Consider the following 14,739-nt stretch of genomic DNA (forward strand, 5'->3'; position numbering starts at 1 on the left):
TGGTCCAACTTAATGTTCGTATACTTTATTCTCTCCCTAAGTCAAACCAAAGATAAGACAGATGTACTATTGGGTTGGCCAAAAAGTTTGTGTGGTTTTTTCCCATAAAATAAAAGACACATTTTTCATTTTCAATAATAACTTTATTGATCTCGATATTTGGAGTATGTTGGCTGTCTCCCACGTGGTATAACACTGATTGTTCTCAGTTAATGTCTCAGTTTGATCGCTATCAGCTTCAACTGGTCTACCCAACCACGGAGCATCGTCCAGCAAGAAATCTCCAGCACAAAACTTCACAAACCACTTTTGACATGTTCGATCAGTCATAGCACCTTCTCCATACACTGCACAAACCTCTTTTTTTTTTTTTTGCATTTCAGTTGTGTTTTTCCCTTTCTTGAAATAATAAAGCATAATATGCTGAAAATGTTGTGTATTTCCTTCCATCTTCAATATTAAAAATTCAACAATTTAGATAAGCTTTTTTAAATGCACGCTGTTATCATAGCCGTCACAATACAATCTAACAAAATAGCTTCAAATGAAGTTAAAGACAACTAAGTGCTACTTGAGCCACTGTAAATGAACTTTCTTGGCCAACCTAATACATCACAATCAGAAAAATCAAGAGCAGTATGAAATTAGAGGTTGGTCAAAACTTAGACTGTGACAATTTGCTCACCTAAACCCGTCCTCATGTCTCCTGGTCAGTAATACCTCGCTAAGCCAACCTCCAGCCCACCTCCTTTCAAGCCTCAACTTCATAAGCAAGGCTGACAATTCAACGTAGACCCCGACCCTGTGCCCACAGGTCTGGTTCTGTCCCCATGCACATCCCGCTGATCACAGGTAGGTGGCATATTGCTTTTCAGGAAAACATGAACAAAAAGATTTACAAAAAGAGGCCTAAAAACAGACAACAAATCAGTAAAAATATGAAACGAACTACTATTTGTTGAAGATTATCACACCAAAATATTTTTTAAGGTAATTTTTTTTTTGGTTGAGCCCCAGTTAGTGTAACGGGGCACAGCCAAGACCCACCCAAAGGGTATTTGTAACAGGGTCCAGAAAATGGGGTGTCCAAGAAAAATATATTCTCCCCACCCCAGGGCGGGCCGCCATGGGGGATGGGAGACCTGGAGCAGGGCCATTGAGAGTGACTTCGTGTATCAGTAACGGGCCAGCTTCTTACCTGAAGTGCAGCAGGGCCGGTGAGAGTCATTTTGCATGTCAAAAACAGGATGGCCTCAGACCTCAAATGTAAAGACGGTTATTTTACTTACATCTCAACAAGGCTAACCAGGCAGGTCTGAAAGACTTTTAATACAGAATGTAACTGGGAGAGGAGGAGGAGAGACTGGGGCCTGAGGGAGAGACAAAGGGACACAGACTCTGGGGAACAATGTGAAGACCACTCAGGACGAAAGAGGGGAGAAAGGACTCTTGCTGGTGGGCCAGGAGAAGGTGCCATATGGTTTTGGATTAAGAGCTGGAGATCACGGCGACGCCGCAGATGGTGCTGAGACCCGCGAGAGGCCTGCTCCAGCCGAGCCCCGGACTTCTGTTCTTTTCCTTCTGAAGGGTGGTACCCCTGACTGGCCTGACTGGCCTAACTGGGCAAAGGGAGAAGGCAGGACTGTGTGTGTTGGTGGGTGTTTTAAATGGTGGGAGCTTTAAAGGGATTTTGAGGTTTAAAGGTGACATTTAGCCATAATCAAACCTGTATAACTTTTGAATAAATAGTTCCTTTCCTCTTCACCAAACTCTGCCATTCAGAGCCATAATTCCAAGGGCAGCGGGCAAAGGACCTGCCACCGAAGGACCCCCGGGAAGGTGGGGTTGTTGTTTCGGTGATAGTGTCCGGGCACGACCCCCCCTCCACGGGTCCATTTGTTCGGTAACATCAGTAGATGCTAAATAAAATCAAACAAAAAGGAAAATGCTGAAATATGATGTTCTTCTGTCCCCAACCCCCACATTAGATGCATTTCATGATTCAAAGTGAGTCATGCTGCCAGTGGCTTTATCATTCTCACCCTAAAAGACTGATTTCGCCTGTGACCAGTTGCAGCCTCGTCGCTGAAAGGACACCCTGTTGCCTGCTCTGCGGCTCCGTTCTTGCCTACCTGCCCCCCGCCCCCACAATGTACACGAAACAGCAAACGCCTCAAAAGACACAAATCATCGATCCAGATCGGAAACCTATGGATGTAAAACGAATACTGTGGTTTATATCTTCTTCAATGTTGTTCCCTTCATTGTTAAAATTCTTCCGAAACTACTGTATTGGGAGAGTAAACTTCAGTTGAATTAACTTCCCTAAAATTTTAGATAACTATGGACCAGTGTTAGATCCAAGCTTACTATGGATCTATCAATGGTGATTAATTGATTAATAAATAATTTTAAAAACCCAAACTGCTGCTTTATGTGCTGATTAAACAAATACTGGCTTTGTTTGGGCCAGGTATTGTTTTAAGTGCTAGAAACACAGAATGGAGCAGGCTAACAAGGTCTCCGCCCTCATGGAGCTTATATTCTACTGTGGGGGACAAACAATAAATAAGGAAACTTGGTAATTTTAAGAGGGATAAGGGCCGTGAAAGCCCTGGGCAGGACGCTGTCATAAAGACCTGCAGCCGTGTGTGGGTGTGCTGCTCAGGTGGCTCTCTGAGAGGGAGCTCACGGTGAGGAGCCCGCTGGGCCAGCTCCAGGGATGGCCCGGCGGCAGAGGGAGGAGCAGGCCTGAGCCCAGAGGAAGGCCGCCTGCACGGCCCAGGAGCAAAAAGGCCTGTTAGGAAGGGTAAGGGCGAGGTGGCATGGAGGGAGAGGTTCATGGAAGCTGGACTCGCAGGTGCAACAGGGTGCAGCTAGCCCCCCCCAAAGGGGATTTGTAATGGGGCCCAGAAATTGGGGTGTCCAAGAAAAATATAGGATATCCTCACCCTACCCGCCACCCCTGGCTGCCGGCTGCCGTAGGGGATGGGAGACAGGGAGCGGGGCGGTTGAGTCATTTTGCGTGTCAATAAAAGCTGCCGCAGGCGTCTGAGATGGGGTTGCTGGGGAGGATCCACCCGGGGGTTGGGACCCAGGCTCGAGCAGCAGCCATGCCAGAAGCTTTTGACCACGTGGTTTTGGGAAGCAGGAAAGCAAGATGGAGCAGCCATGCAGGCGGCTCCCCCAATTGCAGTGTGCGTGCCTGAGAGCTCAGAGATGGTTCGCTCCATACCGTGGGGGGACAATGCGAAGACCATGGGGGAAGGAAAGGGGAGAAAGGGCTCTGGCTAGTGGGCCACGGGAAGGTGCCCTGTAGGTTTGGGTTAAGAACTGGAAATCGCAGCCACACGGCTGATGATGCTGGGATCTGCGAGAGGCCTGCCTAGCCCAGCTCTGAACTTCTGTTTTCTTCTGAAGGATGATTTGCGATATGTGATTCTTCACATGCATCAGCAAGGAGAACCAGGTCTCTCCTGCCAACACAGGGGGTGCATTCAAGCCCAAAAGGATCCAATTTGATTCTGAGTCTAATGGGCACCCCCTGAAAGGTTTCAGACCGGTTTGCGTGCATTTACGTATATGAGACTGATGCTTTCAAAGCCCACTTTGAAAAACATCTCTCCAACTGCTGTGTGGAAAATGTTATTGATAATGTAAAGGGCCCCATTTAAAAATACAAAAATGCCTATGTACTTATAGAAGAAACGCTTTAAACCAATTAAATATCAAATATATAGCAAAGCAGATATAAAATATATTTTTTACTTTTGCACTTACACTCATATATCAACAATTTTACTGCAAAGCTAGAGGCTTTGGCTGGAGATGGGATATGGTAAATAAACATTCATTACACATCTGGGGCCACACACTGGCAAAGAAACAATGAGGCCAAGCCTTCCGCACACTTCTGGCAATTAAACAAAACTGCAATAGCCTGTCTTGTAGAGAAATAGATGAGTTGAAGTTTTATAACCTTTAATCAAGTGATTCCATTCCTAGGAACCCCTCCTAAGAAGAGATTCAGGAACGTCCTTAATATTTCACATACCTCAGATGCTCATCACAATGTGATTCACACAGAGGAGCAATTTAAATGTCTACTCTTAGGAAAGCATTAAATAAATGATACAAGGATACGTTATACAGTTACTAAAAACCATGTCTTTGGCATGGAATGGGGGGAGTTACATACTTACTATAACTCCACATTTGTAAATCATAAAAGTAAGTACCAGGATAAAAATAATTTTAAAATATAAAATAAAATACTCTGACTGCCTCAGCTTTTACATCTGAAAATTGAAATTATGGAAATTTAATTTTCTTGTTTATATTTTTTGTATTTTCAAAAATTTCTATATCATTAATGTATAGCTTTAAAAATTTTAAAGTGTTATTTGACAAATCTGAGCACTTACTAAATACATTAACAAGAAGCGCTATGATAGACAAGGAGGAAGATCTGATGTATTGTTATTCTAAAGGGACTTAGAGTCTAATAGGTGAGAGGTTTTACATTTTTGTTTTTTTAAAATAAAGTTGAATTGTAAAACCCCGGCAGCTCGGTAGGGGAGGGGCTCTTGCTGCTTGATTACACAGTATTTCCCTGAGGTCTAGGACAATGGTTGGTAGAGATGAGACAGTAATAAATACTTGGCAGCTCTGTGTCCCAAGTAGAGAATAACAAAGTCCAGCCTGACATTAATTAATCAAATACTCCATAGGCTCCCCGCCTGTGCTGAACTTTAAAACGAGAGGTGACTTTGAAGACAGTTACTCATTAAGCCATTAAATGACATTTCCAAAAAAGTCAAGATAACAAGCTAAGCACCACTGTTTGCATGGATGAAAGAAAGCTCTTGTGACAGCCCCGAGATTAAAATTTTACAGAGAAATGGAACAGATTAAGACATGTTTAAAGAGCAAAACATGTACTAGGATATAAAACAAAAACAGCTATTTGAAGATATACTATAGCATTCAGTTAGTCTGATAATTAGACTTTTTTCCCCAAGAAAGTATAATTAATTGTTACTATGAAAATGGGATAACAAAGGGGAGCCTCCTTTGAAACAGAGCCATGAGGCCTGAAGAGGGAGTTCGCACGCATTACCACCTCAGTTACCCCAACAGGAAAAGAAGGCTCCGTTCCTCCCCAACAGGCAGCCTCTCTGCTTCTCCGGCAGGAGGAAGATGTTCTCGCGCACTATCAACACACCCAGCCAATGAGAAATCTCTGTGACCCGGCCAACGGGGCGCCACTGCACTTGGAACTCCGGGTCTCCTCCACTAGGCATTTTGCTTATAACAGCCCCTCTCAATGCCCCCCCTTTTCCCTATAAGGTAAGGTTCCTCTCCTTTATTCTCAGGACTTGCCTGTGGTTTTGCCATAGTTTGCATGTCCTGAATTGTAATTCCTTTGCTACTCCCAAGTAAACTCATTTCTGGTAAAATAACTGGCTGTTTTATTTTTAAGGCTGACATTACTGAAAGAAGCCTATAGAAAATGAAGATGTGAGTATATATATATGCAGAACACATACAGTACATAACAACTTACTCCCCCAAGCACATAATAGATTGTTTTGTGCAATTCTATACATTTAGAATCTTGATAAATAGGTAATTTTTAAAAAGTATATAATTTGCCAAAGTTGACCCAACAAAAGATAGAAATTTTAGATACACTGATTTCCAGAGAAGAAATTGTGAAAACCATAAGCATAAACTTCCTAAATACCAGGTCATAGAAGTGAGGCAGGATAGTAAGAAGCTAGGAAAATTCCTGAGCAAGTAGATTGGGGAAACTAAGACAAGATAATTAAACTAGGCCACACCAAATGAAAAACAACCAGCTGGTGAGTTGCAAGACCTTATCCTCCCCAACCAAGGCCACTTGAGCGTGAATGGTTTACACTGCTCCTCCCTGACCAGAGAACACAGCTTACATCATCCTGGTCGGGAGACAGAGAACAGAGACCCAGGTAATGCCATTTGTGCCAACTGAACCCAAAGACAGAGAACTCAGGGGAACAAATCACAAAAATCCAATTAAAGCCAGGTAGACCTGTAAAGTAAAATAGTAAAACAGATCGAAGCCTAATCCCAAACTCCCCTAAGCACTGATGCATCTGCGTATTAAGAACTCATCTGGAAAGCTGATGAATATTCTACTGAAACTCTCCTGTAAGGTTCTTGCTGTAGAAAAAAAATAAAAACCCTTAAGACAAAGAGCTGGTGCGGGCTCCCTCTCGAGCACTCCCATGCCCATTCCTGGGCATGGACTTCCTACTTCCTCCTAAACTCTCAGGGTCCCCACAAGACTTAACAACCAGAGGAGCAGTGGGCAGCAGCAGCTTGACCCCGATCCTGTCTCTGAGACCCCCCCTTTCCCGACTGCCTGGCGAACTGACAGCAGCCCCGCCTTGGCTCACTTCTTTCCTGTGGTTCTAGGAGCCAAACCAAACAACCGTGGGGGCTCTCCTCTTGCTTCTTCTACCCTAAGTCCTTCCTTTTTTGACTGTTCCCAGCTTTAATAAACATGCTCTCAAAATATCCTGGGCTTGTGCGGTGAAATCTTTCCTGTTTGAAGTCAAGGATCACACACCACAGGCCAGCCTGAGGCAGACCCGCTCTGAACCCAGCCTCTGTCTGGCAACAGAACTCCACCAAACCTTTATAAAACAAATTATTCCTACACTGTGCACACTTGTTTTAAGATTTTATTTATTCATTTTTAGAGAGGGGAAGGGAGGGAGAAAGAGAGGGAAAGAAAATATCGTGTGGTTGCCTCTTGAGCGCGCCCTACTGAGGACCCAGCTGGAAACCCAGGCCTGTGCCCTGACTGGGAGCTGAACTGGCAGCTATCTGGCTTGCAGGCCAGTGCTCAATCCCCTGAGCCACACCAGCCAGAGCTATACTATGTACATTTTAAGTCTCCTGATAAAGTGAATGTAACATTAATATCATTAATGTCAAACCCTAAGAAAGATTACACAAAAATAAAACTACAGGCCAATCTCACTTATAAATATCTTTGCAAAATTCTTAAGTAAAAAGAGAATCCAACAACTCAATATAAAAATAGTACATAATAATCAGAATTTTTCAATATGAGGAAAACAATATCATTTATCATCATAATAGATCTAAGGAAAAAAATTATAGGACCATCTCCAGAGGCAATAAAGTCATTTGACAAAGTACTCAACCATTCTTGTTGGAAACATTTAATAAAATAGATCCCATAAATATTTCCTGAACAGAATTTTTAAAGGTATGCACACACAAATGTGTATATTTGTGTGTGCTTATATGTGAGCACCAAACCCAGTATATATATATAGAAGAGAAATATTGGAAGTGTTATCTCTAAAGACCTGAACAAGACAAGCACACTAATACCATTAATACCACAACAATTTATTATACCATTAGAGGCATTAGGCAGGAAAAATAAATCAATAGTAGTATAAAATCTGGAAAAGGGGACTATAAAATTGAGATTATTTGTAGGTAATGTTATTATATCCTTGAAAACCCATGAAAATCAACTGAAGACTAGTGCAAACTATAAGAGGAATTCAGAATTGTAACAATATACAAAATTCACATACAATATTTAACAACAGGCACTTATATAATGAAAGGGAAGACTTTATTTACAATGACAACGGAAGAATAACATCTCTGGGAATATAGTTAACAAGAAATGTCCAAAAGCTTTACAAGGAAATGAGAAAAGCATGTGTGGGCAGAGGCTAGCATTTCCAAAATATTCATAAGATATTTGAACATAAAAGTTACGGGTATCAGAGAAGCACCCCTTTTATGAGAACGCAGATGGCCTCCCACTCTCAGACCAAGGCGATAACAGAGAAACTCTCCTTCCATGCTTTTTAATTGTCTTGTTCTTGACTGATTGCTCTGTCTTCATCTTCCACGATATCCTTGTCTTGTTTCTGGTCTTAGGAGAAAAGCTCCCTGTCTTTCAGTATTAAGTATGATGTTGCCTGTCAGTTTATTTATGGCCTTTATCATGTTGAAGAATCTTTCATCTTTTTTTAAAGCACTTTTACATCTTTTTCTCTCCAGCTTCATTTTTTAAATTGTGGTAAAAGGTACAGAAGTTGACAATTTTAAAGTGTGTACACAATCCGGTGGCATTAAGTACATTCACTGTAGCCAAGCCCTTTGTGATTTTAATGCCCCTATTATTTTTGACAGCTAAAATTAAGTAATTTAATTCTTAATCAGGCCTTGGTTGACAGGTTAACCTCTCTTCCTGCTCCCTTTGTTCCCACAAATGTAGTCATGAATCACTGATGTGGTGCTTCTTGGCCAAGCAGAAGGAGATAACTTCAGGGTCACAAGGAGGATTTATGAGTTTATTTCATTGAAAAGATGTTGTCAAGGGAGCTGCACCACTGCTGCCGCCCAGGAGCCTGTGACCAGAGAAGCGCAGCCTTCTCTCTCGGCTCCTAGGGGTGGGGGGAGAGCAGGGAGAGTATTGTGGGCAGGCACAAAAGCGACCACAGTCTACCACATTTCCCGGAAGAGAGAGGTTGTGAGCATTCACCCCATAGTCCTTTATCCTGTAGTGGTGGTTTCCCGGGCCCATAGCTACTTAAATCAATGAGTACGAGAAGGGACCCCAAAAAACCCAGAACTATCTTCTGGGGGGCGGGCCCCTTGTAATGCAGGCTTCCCGTGCTACGCGAGTGCTCTAGAAACCCATCTGTGTCAGTGCACTAGCTGGCATTGTTGCGAGAGGCTGCGTTTGGCTTCAGTGAAATTTTTTTTGAAGACTCAACGCATTTGCCCACTTCACGATAGGTGATTTACGAGCACACCCGCCCACCCTGCACTGTGTTCAGCAGTTTTTGACCAAAAATAGCATGACTCCCATGCCCCACCCTCCCTGTTCACTCGATCTCGCCCACACCAACTTTTTTGTTTCCCCAGATGAAAAAAGTCCTCAAAGGGAAACGTTCTGCTGATGTGGAAGAGGTGAAACAAAAAATGGCAGGAGCATTAAAAGGCATCAAAATTGACAAGTTCAAAAGCTGTTTTGAGCTGTGGAAAAAACATCTGGCTAGGTGTATTGCATCAAACGGAGAGTCCTTTGAAGGTGACTGAAGTTTAAACATGAAAGAATAAATAGACAATTTTTAATAAGTAAATTCTGGGGTTTTTTGACCCCCTCCCCCATAAATCGTATTCAAAAGCTGGGAGAACGTTTCATTTTGGGAATTCGGTCAAAGAATTCCCAGGCCCCTTTTTGATTCTATAAATATATCACTTTTTTCTGCTAAGCATCTGGATGTAGTTTTTAAATATGCCCCCCAAAATGCCATCAGTTGATTTCCACAACTAATAAAGAAAATGTTCAACTTCCAATCAAGATACACTTTGCCTCCTTGTGCAACCAAAAGAAGGACAACAACAAATTTAAAAACGAAAAAACAGAATTGCCAGAAAATTGAATTGTATGGAAGTCTGACAACCAAGGAGCTAAAGAAGAAGCATTCGCCCAGACCAGTAGGAGGGGTGGAGACAGGCAGCTGGAGCAGAGAGGACACATGGCAAGGCAGCAGTTGGAGGACCGAGTGGTCCCACATTTGTGTGCGGATAAAATGGAGGAACAGCTGGGGAGTAAGACAGACAGCACAGCCCAGGGTTCCAGCGCCAGAAAAGAAAGCCTCAAAACCCCTCACTGTAAAACCTGTGGGGGATGTGGTGGCAGGAGAAACTGCCAGCCTCATAGGAGAGTCTGTTGGAGAGACCCACGGGGTCCTAGAATGTACACAAACCCACCCAACTGGGAATTGAGGGAGCAGTGAGAGCAGGGTCAAAGCTGAGGATAAGGGAGGAACTAATACCAAGAAAAACATATCAGGGTGCAGCCCCCATGCAGCTGGGCCAGAGTCGACAAGAATGAGGAGGAGGCATAGGGCAACGGTTGAGCCTTGCCTCAGATAAACATCCTGACCAGAGAAAGACAGAAGAGGGGGGCCCAGTAACAGCCTTGAACCCAATCAGCAGAAAAGAAGCTGCCTAAAGTAGCCTATCGCTAACTGCCACTTCTCGCCCTTGTATCCTGCTTGCTTGCTCCGCTTATGTATAAAAACCCTAGTGCCTTAGCAGCGGCGCGCCCTTCGTAGGTGGAGGGTCTGCCCCTGCGCAGGTTCATTTGGCCAACTAATAAAGCGCTTGCGAAAAGTCCTGTGTCCTGGAGTAATTCGAACAGCGGGGAACGTAACAGGAATCAGCACCAAAAGGGCCCAGTTTGCTTGTGGGCAGTGGGGGAAGTGACAGAAAGTGGGGCAAGAGCAAGCAGCATTGTTCCCTCTCAGACCTCTTCCCCAAATACAGTGTCACCAGCATCAAAATGTAGCCCCCTGGGTTGCCCCACCCTAGCAAACACCTAAGGTTCTGCCCCTTCCAAAGTAGCAGGCACGCTGAGACAAAGAAATATTGCCCAAATGAAAGAACAGATCAAAAACTCCAGAAAAAATACAGCTAAGCAATGAAGAGATAGCCAACTATCAGATGCAGACTTCAAAACACTGGTAATCAGGATACTCGCAGAAATGGCTGAGTATGGCCACAAAATAGAGGAAAAAGTGAAGGCTATGTAAAGTGAAATAAAGAAAAATATGCAGGGAACCAATAGTGAAGGGAAGGAAACCGAGACTCAAATCAACGATTTGGAACAGAAGAAATAAACATTCAACCAGCACAGAATGAAGAAACAAGAATTCACAAAAACGAGGAGAGGCCTAGGAACCTCTGGGATAACTTTAAACATTCCAACATGTGAATCACAGGGGTGCCAGAAGGAGAAGAAGAAGAGCAGCAAGAAATTGAAAACTGATTTGAAAAATAATGAAGAACTTCCCTGATCTGGCAAAAGGAAATAGACTTCCAGGAAGTCCAGTAAGTTCAGAGTCCCAAAGAAGTTGGACCCAAGGAAGCACACACCAAGGCACATCATAATTATATTACTCAAGATTAAAGATAAGGAGAGAATCTTAAAAACAGCAAGAGTAAAGAGACAGTTACCTACAAAGGAGTTCCCATGAAACTATCAACTGATTTCTCAGAAGAAACCTCACAGGCAAGAAGGTGCAGGACAGAAGTAGTCAGTCATGAAAGGTAAGGACCTGCATCCAAGATAAATCTACCCAGCGAAGCTATCCTGTAGAATGGAAGGGCAGATAAAGTGCTTCCAAATAAGTTAAAGTTGAAGGAGTTCATCATCACCAAACCCTTAATACATGAAATGTTAAAGGGACTTTTCTAAGGAAAAGAAGATCAAAACTATGAACAGTAAAATGACAGCAAACTCACAACTATCAACAACAGAACCTAAAGAAAAACAAAAACAAACTAAGCAAACAACTAGAACAGGAACAGAATCACAGAAATGGAGATCACATGGAGGGTGATCAGGAAGTGGGGAGGAGAGAATGGAGGAAAGGTAAAGGGAATAAGAAGCATAAATCGTAGGTACAAAATAGACAGGGGGAGGCTAAGAATAGTATAGGAAATGGAGAAGCCAAAGAAGTTATATGTATGACCCATAGACATGAACTAAGGGGAAGGGGAGTGCTGGGGGGTGAGGTGGTGGAGGGCAGAGGGCAGAGGGAAAAAAATGGGACAACTGTGATAGCATAATCAATAAAATACACTTTAAAAAATTGAAAAAATTTTAAGAAAAGAAAATGTTCAAGAGTTGGTAAGGAGTCAAACTCTTGCTGATTGTGCCATTAGTCTCAAAATAGTTTCTTTTAAAGGCACCCCCACATCTTATCCAAAGCAGGAATAGCTCTTTGCCATTCAGAGATTAACTTGCCTTAGATGATACTGGTTTCTGTTCTATTTTCATGCTGAAATTCTGTATATTATTTACATTTTTTTAAAAATTGTGGCATAATTCATACCTCAATTTATCTAGTCCCTTACATAATGTTTATTAGCTTTGGGTTAAAAATGGTCGTCCAGTCAGATTTAAAAAATACTTGGGTAAACTCTGTGGTGAACTTTGAGCTGATTTAAAACATTTCTACACAGTTCTAGATATTGACATTAGATAGTTGGCCTGCTCTGCACAGGCAACACTCACAGTTAGTTATGGGGTTGCTTTAAAGGCTTGGTATGTGTTGAAAGCTACAACTTTTCCCTGTGATATAAGAAGACTGCTCACCTGCAGTCTCCCATTTAACCATGGCATGTCTGGGTGGACTCTTTTTTCCCCCTCCAAAAGAACACAAGGGAGAAGTGGAGGTAATGAAGAGTTTGATGGTCATGCCAACTTCTTTCCTTCCCCAAGAATTTCTCTTTACTTTTTAAAAAAGATTTTATTTACTTATTTTTAGAGACAGGGGAAGGGAGCGAAACATTGATACGAGAAACATCGCTCATACATCGATTGTAAGTACCATGACTGAACTCGCAACCCAGACATGTACCCTGTCTGGGAATCAAACACGCAGCCTTTCACGTTACAGGATGACGTCCAACCCATGGAGCCACATTGGTCAGGGCAAAAATCTCTTTAAGTAAGTCTCAAATTTTACAGGCTGCTGAGAGAAAGCCACAAAATGGACAGTGCGAAGACACTGAGACTAGAGAATTTGAGAGTTTACTATTCATTTTTTTCAATAAATAATTTACTGAGTACCACTATTGGCCAGGTTCTATAATAAGAACTGATATTACAGTGAACGTGAAAAAGTCCCTGACTTTTAAGACATTCAGTGGGGAAGACACACATAAACAAACTAAAACAGGGTAAGGAACAGAGCAGCAGAATCTGCTACTTTAGACATGGTGGTCAGTGAGGCCTTCTTTAAGGAGGTAACATTTAGGCAGAGATGGAACTAAATGAGAAAGCTGAGCACTCAGGCAAAGAACACAGCAGAGTGCAAAAGTTCTGAGATGGGAACAGTGTTCAGTGAACAGCAAGGAGACCACTCCAACTAAGTGAGAATAATAATATGAGGTTGGAGAGGAAGCTGGGGCCAAGTCATACAGGGCTTGCAGAATATGGTGTAGTTTTGGATTTTGTCCTAAATGTCACAGTAAGCGGAAATTTGTAAGCAGGGAAGTAACACGGCCAAGGTACCTTCTGAAGAGATTGCTGATAGGTAGGTGGAGAAAAGGCAGTATATATAGCAAGTTGCACTAGTTAGGATGCGGCCATGGAAAGAGAAACCACTCTAGCTTTTTCAGGCAGAGGAAATTTTAAGAGTAATAAACTTTCAAAGGAAGACTGGGGTGGTATAGATGTTGTCCCGAATACCCCTGGCTGGAACCCATAGAAACTGGAACTGCTCCTGTGCCATTTGGAGATGCTATCACCGCCCTCCTCGATGTACTAGATGTGCCACCTTGGCCAAGGAAGGAACTGCTGGAGTCAGGAATCTTCTCATTTCCACTTCGTGTTGCAGTCTCCCTGGGCTGGGCAGGTCCACTCGAGACTCAGGTAGACACATGAAAAGGCATGGAGCCGTGGGAGGGCTTGACATGCCTTTATTCCGGGGGCGTGTCAGCGCGCCACTCCCCCTCACAGTGAGGAGCCCCTAACTTCTTCAGTACTAGAAGGAACAAAGCTGGCCTCAAGGCCAAAAAGTCACCTGGCATGAGTTTGGCATGCGCGCCTCCTCAAGGCTAAGGGGCAGTTTATCTCACCCAGACTCAAGGCTATAACTGTTTTATCAGACTCCTTCGAGGTTGTAAGTTGCTCACCCTAGTTACTCAAGAATCTGGGTGAGGAAGCCAGACTGCCTCCACTTACCCTACACACTTCCACTATGGAAATGGCGGCAACTGACGCATGATTGAATCAGAAGAAAAGTTACTATCCTCTCTCTGCCTTTTTACTAGCAGCTCACGCCACCCACTGGCAAGGGCCAGGTGGCCCAAGAAGCTGGGCCTCTGCACTGCAGAGTGTAGAATGGCAAATGCAGATCTGAGACGTGAAAGATCACCAGGGAGTCCAGGGAAGTGGGGAAGCGCAGGTGAAAAATCATTACGACTTGGACCAAGGGAGAAGTGGACGGATTCGATCTTTTTTTGTTTTCCTTTTTTTTTAAGACAGCGCCAAAGAGAAGCGTCAGGGATGATTCCAAAGCCTTTGGCCTAAGTGAGATGAAGGGTGGCACCCTGTATTGATACTGGGAACACTGGGGAAGGTGTGCATTTTATTTGCTTGGTGGATGAGGATACATCAAAAGTTCTGCCTGAAGCGAACTTTGAGATGCCTACTTGAAAGGGTGAGACCGCAGGTGGAATTTGAAGCATCTTGACCACCTCCTCCGTGAGCTGAGAAGAGGGCCAAGGACATAGTCCTGGGGCGCTTGAGCCCTTAGAGGTACGGAAGGGGAGGGAGGTCACGCTCAGTCAGGGAGCGCAGCGTGGCGCAAAGCAAGCGAAGTCAGCTTCTCCGGAAGACACCGATGGGGTGTGTGCTGGGCCCCCGGCTGCGGGCCGGAGAGCAATGAGAACTGATTACAAACGCGCTGGGGTTGGCGGCCGGGTAGCGGCGAGGAGAATCTGAGTGGAGTGGGATCCCTCTTAGGAGTCCCACCACAAAGGGCCTCTGACGGTGGGAAGGTAGCCAGGAGTGCCGCGAGCGCTGGGCTGCGATGACGGTCGCCCCGCGGGCAGGAACGCCCGGGCCGGCCACTTGCCTTCGGGGGCTAACCTTGCTGGGGTCGTTTGGCGCCG

Source organism: Pteronotus mesoamericanus, unplaced genomic scaffold (genome assembly GCF_021234165.1).
Source record: "Pteronotus mesoamericanus isolate MK-2021 breed Mesoamerican mustached bat unplaced genomic scaffold, CSHL_Meso_final contig_22, whole genome shotgun sequence".
NCBI lineage: Eukaryota > Metazoa > Chordata > Mammalia > Chiroptera > Mormoopidae > Pteronotus > Pteronotus mesoamericanus.